The sequence below is a fragment of the Periophthalmus magnuspinnatus genome, chromosome 5, assembly GCF_009829125.3.
Source record: "Periophthalmus magnuspinnatus isolate fPerMag1 chromosome 5, fPerMag1.2.pri, whole genome shotgun sequence".
Classification (NCBI taxonomy): domain Eukaryota; kingdom Metazoa; phylum Chordata; class Actinopteri; order Gobiiformes; family Gobiidae; genus Periophthalmus; species Periophthalmus magnuspinnatus.
In genome coordinates, this window is record NC_047130.1 from 27,955,079 (window position 1) to 27,967,780 (window position 12,702).

General features: G+C 40.0%; 1 protein-coding gene across 1 annotated transcript in view; it reads left to right on the top strand.

Annotated features, from left to right (window-relative positions):
• cntn3b (contactin 3b) overlaps nucleotides 1-12,702 on the top strand; it is a 91,444-nt gene that overhangs the window by 26,075 nt on the left and 52,667 nt on the right. The gene's annotated exons all lie outside the window — the stretch shown is intronic.

A 12,702-nucleotide genomic window follows, 5' to 3' on the forward strand; every position in this document is an offset into this window, starting at 1 on the left:
TCCCTAAATAATTGCAGCCTTTTCGATTTGATAATTGCTACAGTTCAAACTGCAATTTCGTTTCAATTGTGATAAATGGTGCAGTCCCTATTGTGAACCTTCTTTAATCACTGTTTTGTGTATCAGAAAATAACAGTGCACTCGTATTCCGTGATAGATAGTGTTCCGGGCCTGGCTCAGCAGTGGGGTTAGTTGATGCACAGCCAGCAGAGGCGTGCAGACGTAACCTCGTGAGTGGCATTCCTTTAAATGCTTACATATCCTTTAATGTTCACCGAGATGCGCTCCAGCCGCCGCAGTGGGCGATCTGTGCTTTTCTCTGCGTGTCTCCCCAGAGCAGCTGCACCTGAGCACTCACATGTTGGGTCTGTGGAGAGGAAAACATCTGTGAGAGGATGGGGTTGTTGTCAGAAAAATGAGCCACAGCTGAGTGAGCCTTGGTGTTATGAAACAGTACAGGAGCACGCTGCCATTATCTACTCAAGTGAAACATGCTATTCTATCATAACAATCACATTTCATACTGAGAGCGGAGCGTCAGTGCTGGGTTTGTTGTACAGATACAGGTAACATTTATATCAAACCATTTTTACATAGTTTACATTGATGGTCTAATATTACTTTGGGCACATCCTTTATTTGAGAATCATTTATATAATTAGAAGTTGTTTTTTTATGTGTTTATGAGTTTTAAACAGACAAACTTGAGGTTTTATTGTGGTTGTACTTTCTTAAATTATGAAATATTTTAGTTTTAGTAAAAGAAATTTGGTGATCATATGAATCATTAAAGGAGCACTATGTAACTTTTCTGTTAAAGGGCCAATAAAGGGCAATAAAAATATGTGTAATTTAATAAATGCAAGATTTACTCATTTAACGCCATATACGCTGGAACATTGCAGGAAAAGAAATGGCATCTCCATGGACACAAGCAGGTCGCCCCACCAGAGAAATGTTTTTAGCCAATATGACAAAAAGAGACTGTGAAAAGTTCAGATCAAGGTTCACACAACAAACTAATACTAATTCTGTTGCCATGACAATGCACGTCATCATTTCCTTGGTCAGCCAGACCATGACTGTGGCTGTTAATGGTGTGACATAATCAGCTGTTTTTAGAGTTTATAACAGAAACAGAACTGGGTATGAAGCTAGAGGCTTATTTGTGGTGATACACTTGTTTAAGGCAGATTGTTGAATGCCGTTTCTAGAGCTGACAACAAATCTGTCTCTTCTCATTACAAATAATGCATGTTGTCGAGTTGGAATGAAGTGCACAAGAGCTTGTACACATTTGTCTTTCCTCAGTCTCATTACTTCTTCATTGTCCTTCAATATAAGGACACATCAGCTAATCAAGCTTTTCTGAAGGTCTACATTTTTAACCATTTCATTTACAGCTTTTGTGTTGTTCAGATATTACCTGTACTGCACTGCATAAACCATGTATTTTACCCAAGAATCTCAGAAGGCTACAATAATACCCCTCTCACTTTGATTCAATTTCACACTTGTGCAGACACATAGGCCCACATTAGCATTTCCCAGTGCTCTTTTGTTTTGTGGGCTCTTAAAGTGTATGGTCCTGCCTCTTTCTTTAGCACTTGGCAGCCGTAATGAACCGGCATCCTCCCCTGGTGACAGCTTTAAACATCAATCTCACCTTATTGTGGAGCATAAAACCTTTACAAAGGCAAGAGAATCACTTCAGACTAAAAAGGTGTGCATTTGTGCTCTCATTTCCACTCCCATTCACAATTGTTTTCCATTTTCAAGTTGAGATTGATTCAGGGACGAAATAGCACATGAGGGCTCTCATTGCAATTAATAATGTTATGTTGAATAATAAGGCGGTGTTACGAGTCTACTGAAAATATACAGGCAGGAGTCAAGGAAAATGTCTTTTGATGTAAATAGTTCAGCTACACTCTGTGAGCCCACGTCGTAAGTCCAGCATTTAAATTGAAGGGCGATTTATTTTGGAAAATAAACCCAGCTTGTTGCCGCTATGAAAAATAACATTAAGATGAGAGCGGAATGCTAACAAGCTACCATCGTCACCTCTGTAAACAACACAAGTCATCAGGTCAATGCAGAAAGATGTAACAAAGCAAACAGAAACATGGCTCTCTAGTAATATAGCTACATTTGATTGTTTGAAAGTACCTGACTGCTTTCCAATCTAACCCATTTGAAAATAAATTAGCTTTAAATATGTACCGTATTTTCTGTACTATAAGTCACACTTTTTTCATAGTTTGGCCGGGGATGTGACATATACTCAGATGTGATTTATATGTGAAATATATGTTGTTTTTCTTCATTATTATGCATTTTTTGGCTGGTGCGACTTATACTCCTGCACAACTTATACTCCTGCGCGACGTATACTCCAGCACGACTTATACTCCTGCGCAACTTATACTCCTGAGCGACTTATACTCCAGCACGACTTATACTCCTGCACAACTTATACTGTGCGACGTATACTCCAGCACGACTTATACTCCTGCGCAACTTATACTGCGCAACTTATACTCCAGCGCGACTTATACTCCCGCATGACTTATACTCCTGCACAACTTATACTGCACGACTTATACTCCAGCGCAACTTATACTCCTGAGCGACTTATACTCCAGCACGACTTATACTCCTGCACAACTTATACTGCGCGACTTATACTCCAGTGCGACTTATACTCCAGTGCGACTTATACTGCGCGACTTATACTCCAGCGCGACTTGCACTCCTGAGCGACTTATACTCCATCACGACTTGCACTCCTGAGCGACTTATACTCCTGTGCGGCTTATACTCCAGCGCGACTTATACTCCGAAAAATACGTTACTTGTTTTTTTTGGTGTTGCATCATTTAGTATGACACTAAGCCCTGTCACGATAACACATTTTGAAAGCAGGATATATTGCAACAGCGATATACTGCGATAAACGATAATACTGAAACTACTTTATGCCACTGAAACAACAATAATGAAAGTGAATCCTTGTAAGCCACTGCAGTCCTCCTCTCTTTTTCCTGTGGGTTTTTTGGAGTTTTTCTTTGCTGAGAAGGACAGTCTAAGGACAAGGGATGTTCTGGGACAGTTTAATCTGTTATTGACCAATGTCTGTTTCATGGCTGATTTTCTGACTTTCTGTTGATTAAGTCACTTCTCATGTTCAGCCGTTAGAGCCGACTGCTGCTGTGATTTTGGGCTTTACAAAAATATATTTAATTGAACTAAGTGGACTGAGCTGTAAAAAATAAATAGCAGAAAGAAGCAATAATTAGCCACAGATGTAACTTTTTCAATGCAGCTACCAAGTTCATTTTATGGTTAATAGTCAGATTTTTATATCGCGCTTTTCCACCTTCAATGATGTTTATGTTGAGAGCGGGATTCAAACTGCCAACCTTCAGATCAGTGGGCAAACACCAACTGAGTTACTGTAACACTGGGGAATGTGAAGTCTGAAATTAGCTGTAAATGAGACTCTTTCTGAACGCCTGACTCTGTCTTTCAGTGCAGTGTGCAGGCTTGGCATGGGACTCACAAATGAACAGTTTGTGTAATTAGACATGCCAGGCTAGAGCATATTACATTCTGGCTGCCATGATTAATTCTGTCTTTGGTGTAGCTGTAAGAAAAAAATCTCAATTGGCTTTAAAATGAGTGGATAAATTGGACCACACATGATTTAATTCACCATTGTTTAGCATTCCATCTGCTACGAGGGCTAGGCTGTATCATGTCGCTGCGTATATGTTTTGTGATATAAAATTATGAGGTACCTTCACCGATATCCTTCATCAGAAAAGTTACACAGTGGATCTTAGTGATAGACCGATATTTGCCCCTTTTAGCGTATTGACGATCAGCCTTAAATCTGCTCCAGAAGCTGATATTTGATTTGTGCTCAGCAACTGCCTCATTTGAACACTTCAATACAAAGGATTATACAAAATGACTACTACTGCAACAGAAGCTCAGTTGATCCGAAGGTTCAAATCCCACTCTAAACATAAATGGTCAGAGCGCTTAGATCCACTGACCACAGGTTAGCGATTCCACAGATGAATGAGGTTGTGTGAATGGTTGAGTATTTCCTTGATGTAAAGCGCTTTGAGTACCTTGAAAGTAGAAAAGTGCTATATAAAAGTGTATGTTCTCTCATCTAATTGAAACAAGGTTGTGGGTGAGTTTGTAATAAATGAATGTAATACACTGCTTGCCCCCCCCCCAAAAAAGGTCACATACTGTTATATTTGGTTGGACTGCCCCCCTTTCAGATAGATACAAGCCAGTGTCCACTAGCAATCTGACCAGAACTCAATGGACAGTGAAACATCTTCACTCCAACAACTTTTTGTCCAGTTGACTGATTAGAATTTTTCTTTTACTAAGCAATGAATGATTATCTGGACTTTACACAGCCTCCAAAACATGCAAAGTACTGTGATAAGACAGAGCAGTACATACAAGTATCTACACAGGAAGTATACTGCCTGGCCAAAAAAGAAAAGGTCACACGCTCTAATATTTGGTTGTTCCGCCTTTAGCTTTGGTTACGGCGTTCGCTGTGGCGTTGTTTCGATTTTGCTTCTTCAATGTCACAAGATTTATTTCCATCCAGTGTTGCATTAATTTTCCACCAAGATGTTGCATTGATGATGGTCGAGTCTGACCGCTGCACAAATTCTTCTCCAGCACATCCCAAAGATTCTCATTGGGGTTAAGGTCTGGACTCTGTGGTGGACAATCCATGTGTGAAAATGATGTCTCATGCTCCTGAACCACTCTTTCACAATTTAAGCCCGATGAATCCTGGCATTGTCATCTTGGAATATGCCCCAAAATCCATTGATGGAATAACCTGGTCATTCAGTATATTCAGGTGTCAGCTGACCTCATTCTTTGAGCACAGACTCTTGCTGAACCTAGACCGGACCAACTGCAGGAACCTCGTACCTATTTGCTTAGTTAAATCCAGGTGGTGACCTTTTTTTTGGCCAGGCAGTGAACTTTGAAGGAGATAATTTCAATTTTCAGCCCTACATATCAGTCCAGAAAATATCGGCAGGGCATATCGGCCTTTGGTTTCTCTGGATTCTAAACAAGCAGTACTGGCATCGGCCCTGAAACAAAACCCACAAAAACAACACATCGGTCGATCTCCAGTGGACCGTTAAGTACTATGAATTGCTCGCCCTCATCACTCAGTATATGACGCTCCCCGTGACACAGCGAATACAGCAGGAGCCATAACAGTAGTTGGCTTGACAAATAGTCCAGTGTGGCGGCGGAGTGCACCACGGGGCTACAAGCGCTGTTTTATGAATACACCTGTCAGCGTGTTTACTATGAATCAGCTGTACCCCAGGATCAAGGGCGCAGCCGTGATTGGGAAGAGAGGGAATAAAAGGCACATGGGGTCGCCTCTCCTATCACATAATGGGGCTCCAGGTAGATGTATGGCTCCGCAAAGGCATTAAGTAAAGGCGCAGGAGAACAGGGGTAGTCGATAGAGTCATGTGGCTTGTTTAGGTTTGGAGAAGAGTAAGCTTAGATTTTAGATTATATTATATCAGTGCTTTGCCAAATGTTGAAAATCGCGTTACGCTTTCATACATGGTTCATTCCCTCATTTCTACATGGGCTGGTTAAAATGTTTTGCCCACTGACACAATGGAAGTACATGCACAGAGCTGGGATCAAACCGCCAGCTTTTGTGTTTAGGGCTGCAACAAATAATTTGATTTGTGAGGGTGATTGTTTTTGTTCAGATTTTGATTGTGAAAGTTCAGTGAGGTAGAGATTTTTGCAAGCCAGATAAAACTAAAACTATATATATATATATATATATATATATATATATATATATATATATATATATATATATATATATATATATATATATATATATATATATATATATATATATATATATATATATATAAAAAAGTCGCCACCTGGATTTAACTAAGCAAATAAGTACAAGCCGGTAAGTGCAGTTGGTCCGGTCTAGAGTCAGCAACAGTCTGTGCTCAAAGAATGAGGTCAGCTGACACCTGAATATACTGAATGACCAGGTTATTCCAGCAATGGATTTTTTCTTCCCAGATGGCACAGACATATTCCAAGATGACAATGCCAGGATTTATCGGGCTCAAATTGTGAAAGAGTGGATCAGGAGCATGAACACAGAGAAAGACAGAGAGAGAGAGGGAGAAAGCAGAGAGAGAGACAGAGAGAAAGAGGGAGAGGGAGGGAGAGAGAAATAGAAGCAGAGAGAGAGACAAAGAGAGAAAGAGGAGCAGAGAGAGGGAGAAGCAGAAAGAGAGAGATGCACAGAGAGAGAGGGAGGCAGAGAGAGAGAAATAGAAGCCGAGAAAGAGAGAGAGGGAGAGGAAGGCAGAGAGAGAGAAATAGAAGCCGAGAGGGAGAGAGAGGGGGAGAAAGCAGAGAGAGAGAGAAAGCAGAGAGAGAGAAAGAGGGAGGGAGAGAGAGAGAAATAGAAGCAGAGAGAGAGACAAAGAGAGAAAGAGGAGCAGAGAGAGGGAGAAGCAGAAAGAGACACAGAGAGAGAGATGCACAGAGAGAGAGAGGGAGAGAGAGAGGGAGGCAGAGAGAGATAAATAGAAACTGAGAGAGAGGCAGAGAGAGGGAGGTGCACAGAGAGAGAGTCAGACACATCATTTTCACACATGGATTGTCCACCACAGAGTCCAGACCTTAACCCCATTGAGAATCTTTGGGATGTGCTGGAGAAGCTTTGTGCAGAGTCAGACTCGACCATCATCAATGCAACATCTGGGTGAAAAATTTATGCAACACTGGATGTTAATGTACTGCTCTGTCTTATCACAGTACTTTGCATGTTTTTGAGGCTGTGTAAAATCCAGATAATCATTCATCACTTAGTAAAAGAAAAATTCTAATCAGTCAACTGGACAAAAAGTTGTTCGCTGTTCATTCAGTTGAGGTCAGATTGCTAGTGGACACTGCCACTCTATCTGAAATCAGGGCTAATTATAATGAAACACACCAATTTTTTCCACTTTCTGTTTGTTTGAAGAAGTGACTTGGATGAGGGATTACACCGACATTAATACCAAATTAGTAGATGAGTATTTAAGTAATCAATTATGTATGATATATTATGAAGTTGGAAATTGCAGCCAAATGATAGTATTTTGTCCATATTTGTGTGTTTTTTATAATTATTATGCAGCTGAGCAAGCTAAACGCTCTCCCATGATATGGTTTAATCTAGCATTCAATTGGTTTAAATAATTACCACAACTCAATAATGGCTCTCTATAGACAATTTCATTAGTGACATAACACAGCCGTCTAAAAGATTCCCCTGTCACCGTGTTCTCGTCAGTCTGTGTTACAGCAGCTCACTCCAGTCCCTGTTCTGTTCTACTCTCCTCCTATTAATAGCTTAGACATATTTATGTGGATGTGGCTCTTGTATTTGCCCGCATGGCACTGAGCTGTCAATTTTCCTTCTAATGCTCTGGGATTGTAAAAATCCACTCACACCTAAACTGGCAGTGAGGGGGCAGCAGCTTTGTGCCACATTTACATTGCATCCAAATGAGCTGCAATGTATTAAAAAGCAATAGGCACTAAGCATAACTGTGGAGAGAATTCTCAGGTCAGCAGTATAAATCTCATTATACAATTCGGCACTGTGTATGACTCTGTTTTGAAATTGCACTGTGTAACTGCGGGGAGCGTAATGCCACCTGCTTGTTTCCGTGCAGATGATATTGCTTTGCTTAGAATGTTTCACAGTATGGCATTAAACCTATCTATCTTCGCAAGACGAGCAGGGTCAAGTTATTGGTCAGATCTTTGTAGAGGAGCCCCGTTCACTGTAAACATGCCAATGAATTTCAAGGTATTTTTGAGGAATACAAACATTTAAAATTGAATAGCTATACAACTGATAAACAGTTGAATGCTCTACTGTGTAACATTTTAAGCAAAGCAAGGCAAGACGAGGCAAGGCAAGTTTATTTCTGCAGCGGTCCCTCATAACCCACAATAGGCGAAATCCGTGAAGTATCAGCTTTATTTTTTACAATTATTCTCTATATTTTGCAGCTGTAAAACCCCTCACCACACACTTTATACACTTTTCTCACACAGGCGTTAACATTTCCTCACATTTCTCTCTTGTTTAAACTCTCTCAAAGTTCAAACCTTCGTAGGCGCCTTTGTCGGTGCAGAACGTTTCATCGACATTGTGGGTTCTGTCGGGGAGAAAACAAATTGCAAACATACAGCACTTCAGAGTCACACTGCGATCCAACATTTATGTAAATTTGTCTGAACACATTCTGTACTGTACAGGAGACACGGCACGGAGGAGACTGATGGACAATGGTCTACAGTCCAACAGCCAATCAGGACGCAGAACACAATGCACATTCATACACTGTTAAAAAGCATGTGAAATTGCACTAAAAAAATCCGCAAAACAGCGAGACCGGGAAAAGTGAAACGCCTTATAGTGAGGGACAACTGTACAGCATAATTCATACACCCTGGAATTCAAAGTGCTTTACAGACTAAGAAAAATATTAAAATCACAATGCAAACAAACCAAAACATAAATAGTCACAAATAATCATCATAAAATTAACATTAAAAGAGTCTTATGCACAGCTAAACAGCATATACATGGAGACAAATAGGTAGCAGTCGCCTCAACAAACAGTTTTAGTGCAGCTTTAAGTAGACGGTCAAGTGACATTAACTTGTAAATGACCATCAGCTTGTCCCAGGTGTGCACCCGTCATTGTGTCCACCCGCGCCTAATCAGGTCTGAGGGGACAGGGCCACCCCCTTTCTGTGTCTGGCCTTAAGCAGAGACCAGGTGAGCTATTGCGGCAGTACAATCCCCAGTCCATTTGATGAGGAAAGCTCATGCAAAATTGATGCGAACCTCAAGGTCAGCGGGAGTTCATTCCGAGCATGCTCAGCTCATTCTGCGCCTGCAGCCAATCGCACGCTCGTCTAACTGAGCTTGAACTACTGTAAATCCCTGTCTGACTCAAAGATGTCGGGACGGCGCTGAAGAGGCCGGAAGAATTTGATTTGAAGGAGCAGAAGTTACCCTTTGAGTGGCTGTATGAATAATCCTTTATGGAACATTAGGGAACATGACAAGTTAGACTAGAAATTTCATTAAATTATAGTTAACACAATTATATTTACCACTAGACGTGTCTCGGTGAATATTGTATCGACTTATGTTAGATGGAACAAGACTTTTGGGGGTCAATATTTATCGTGGGTACTTTTTCTTTGTACTACTGGCAAATTTTTGGGTTATTTTTTTGTACTACAATGAGATTTGAGCTGTAGAAAGAACTGAATGAATTACGAGCTTCTATGACTAATTATAAATACACAATACTTAACTATTACTTAAGTATTGCATTCAGATATTTATTTTTTCAGGTCATATTTTCAACAATATTGTACATTTAGAGTACTTTTTTGCGGATAATTCTGCTTTATGGTTTGGTTTCAGTATTATCATTTATCATCTGCTTTTACTTCAGGCAAATTTGTACAGCACAATCTGTACACAAAGTAATTTAAAGTGCTTTACACAATAAGAAAGACATTAAAATCAATACAAATACAAACAAATCAAAACATAAATAATCATCATCAAATTAACATTATAAGAGAAAAGTGCAGAATAAAAACCTTTCAATCATATGCACAGATAAACAGAACAGTTTTGAGCCTGGATTTAAACATTGTCAAAGTAAAGGCCTGTCTCACATCTTCAGGAAGTTGTTCCAGGTTTTAGCTGCATAAAACTGAAATGCTGATTCCGCATGTTTAGTCCTGGTTTAGTCCTGGTTTAGTCCTGGTTTAGTCCTGGTTTAGTCCTGGTTTAGTCCTGGTTTACTCCTGGTTTAGTCCTGGTTTAGTCCTGGTTTACTCCTGGTTTACTCCTGGTTTAGTTCTGGTTTAGTCCTGGTTTACTTGTGGCTTAGTCCTGGTTTAGTCCATGTTTAGTCCTGGTTTAGTTCTGGTTTAGTTCTGGTTTAGTTCTGGTTTAGTCCTGGTTTACTCCTGGTTTAGTCCTGGTTTAGTCCATGTTTACTCCTGGTTTAGTCCATGTTTAGTCCTGGTTTAGTTCTGGTTTAGTCCTGGTTTAGTTCTGGTTTAGTCCTGGTTTAGTCCTGGTTTAGTCCTGGTTTAGTCCTGGTTTAGTCCTGACTCTGGGCACCAGCAGGTCCCTGAAGTCCTCAGAGTGTGAGACGGTTCATGTGGCACTAACATGTGGGAGTACTTCAGCAATACATCGTACTTCAAAATGTGTTATCGTGACAGGCCTCTTTACTGTTTTGCACAAAGAAATCTGCACCCAGCTTTCTCTAGTTTGACCATTTTATTTATAGTTTGTAGTTTTAGGTTGGGTATGGGCTGTATTTTTCCACTGCCACTGTTTTAACTGATGCAAAACTATGATTTACCACCAGGTCCTATCCCACCAAACCAAGTAGTAACAGAAAACACACACTTGAACATTTCAGATTGAGGACAGGGGCTAGTATTATAAAATAATCTTTATAAAGGAAACAGACCAAAGGAAAACACACAAATATTTGTTTATGTCTTGTCAATTCCGCGTGCCCTTTCTTTTCTTTCAGGTTGCTCCACCTTGCCACCTTATAGATTTGCCATTTAATAACAGCAAAGGTACAAGTCGAGTTTGTGTATTGAAAGAAATAAAACATAAAAAAGTTGCAGTACTGTGACCCAACACTCCCAACCTGCTACAACCAGGAGAGTTCATAATTTGCTCTCCGTGACATCTTAACAGTCGATGTACGGCCTTTTAAGCGACTTAACTGTAACAAATATTTATCTAAGGTTAGCAGAGCACACGAGCTCGCAGATGGCATTTACTTTTTACATTCAGTGTTGACTCCCTAAGAATGAGTTACATTTAGTATTTCAGAAAAGCTTTGTGTATTTGGTGGTACGTGTAGGAGGAGGAGGTTAATGAAAGCATTTCTGTGTCTGGGAAACATATTTTTGTAAGCACAATGATGATGTTCTGTTAATTGGTGTAACACGCAAAGTTCTGTCTCATTAACCTCGGTTTGACAATAAAACTGGAAAAGTAAAAGTCATATTCAAATTCTGTTTAGATTCCGTCGCAAAATTTGGTAAGGATTTTTTTAAGTTCAGTCAGTCGTACAGCTGTCTGTCGTTTGTTTCGGTTTCTCTCGGGAGGCGGCGAGAGTCTACACGGTTTTCCCGGTTCTCCACACACACCGCCCGTCCTTTATGGTTAAATTGTGTCATGTGTAGTTATTGACTGCTGGATAAATAATGCACGCTACAAGTCACAGCTCTGTAGTTTGTCACCCACGTCATGTTTTTTTTTTTCTCTGCACAAAGGGGAACATTGATTTTATTTTTATCATTAGGTTTGTCGTTACACGGGCTTGTCGCTAAGGAAACTTGCACATGCCGTTACTACTGAGATATTTCTGTTTTAATGCAAAGAAGAGACTTGTTGCAGCAACGTTTTTACCCATTCTAGATTATGGAGATGTTATTTATATGAATGTCCCAACCCAAGCACTAAAATTGCTGGACTCCGTTTACCATCATGACTCTCTGCGATTTATTGGTTGGTCAGGCAGCACTGGACGCTCGCAGGCTAAGTCACCGGTACATGTTCATTTACTCCATATCTGTGTACGTATATTCAACATAAAACAGATGGACGTTATGCTCTGCCGTCACAAAAGTGCAGCTTCTTTCTGTCCCAAGTGTCCGCACAGAGACTGGTAAAGTGGCATTTCAATATTCTGCACCTTCAACATGGAATAATTTACAAAAAGTCTTGAAATTACAAGACATGACTTCAATAGTTCAGTTTGAATCTATGTTGAAAAGTTTGGAAATTCAGTCTATGATTTGTAATTGCTTTTAAGAATCAATTTTGTGATGTGTTGAAATGTCTGTGTGTGATGTAACTGTGCTGCTGTCTTGGCCAGGACTCCCTTGAAAAAGAGATTAGTAATCTCAATGGGACTTTCCTGGTTAAATAAAGGTTAAATAAATAAATAAATGTTTGTAGCTTTTGTGCAAAATTCGAATCGAAAATCTAATCTCAATCACAATTTGCGTTTTGTTAATATCATGTGCCCCAGTTCTTGTATTTTCTCTTGCATAAACATGAAGAGTTATTAACAGTGAAGGTTGAATGAGATTAGAAGATACAACACAAGAAGACGAGAAAGGCGGGTTACAGTGCAGCGACGATAAGGGAATGAGTGGAGAGAAACTGCATTCAAAGCTAGAAAAGTATGTTTTGCTGACAGTTAAAAACAGGTCATAGGAAGATGAATGATGTACAAATACAGGTTACTGGGTCAGCGGTTGCTAGTTGCTGAAGAGAACCTTGCATGCATGATGGAACACTGCATTTTGAGCAGCTAGTTTACGGGTCAAAGATGGTCATATTTTGGTAAATTAATATGAGTCCACTTTTCACCGACAGTAATGGTGGGTCAGATAGAAGCATAACCTCCAGAACAAACCACATCCTTCTATTAAAACCAGAGCTAGTGAGCGTTGGATAGGTCTACAAATATTTCACGGCCAGGTGGTTATCAAGCATAAAAACGTTTCTAAAAA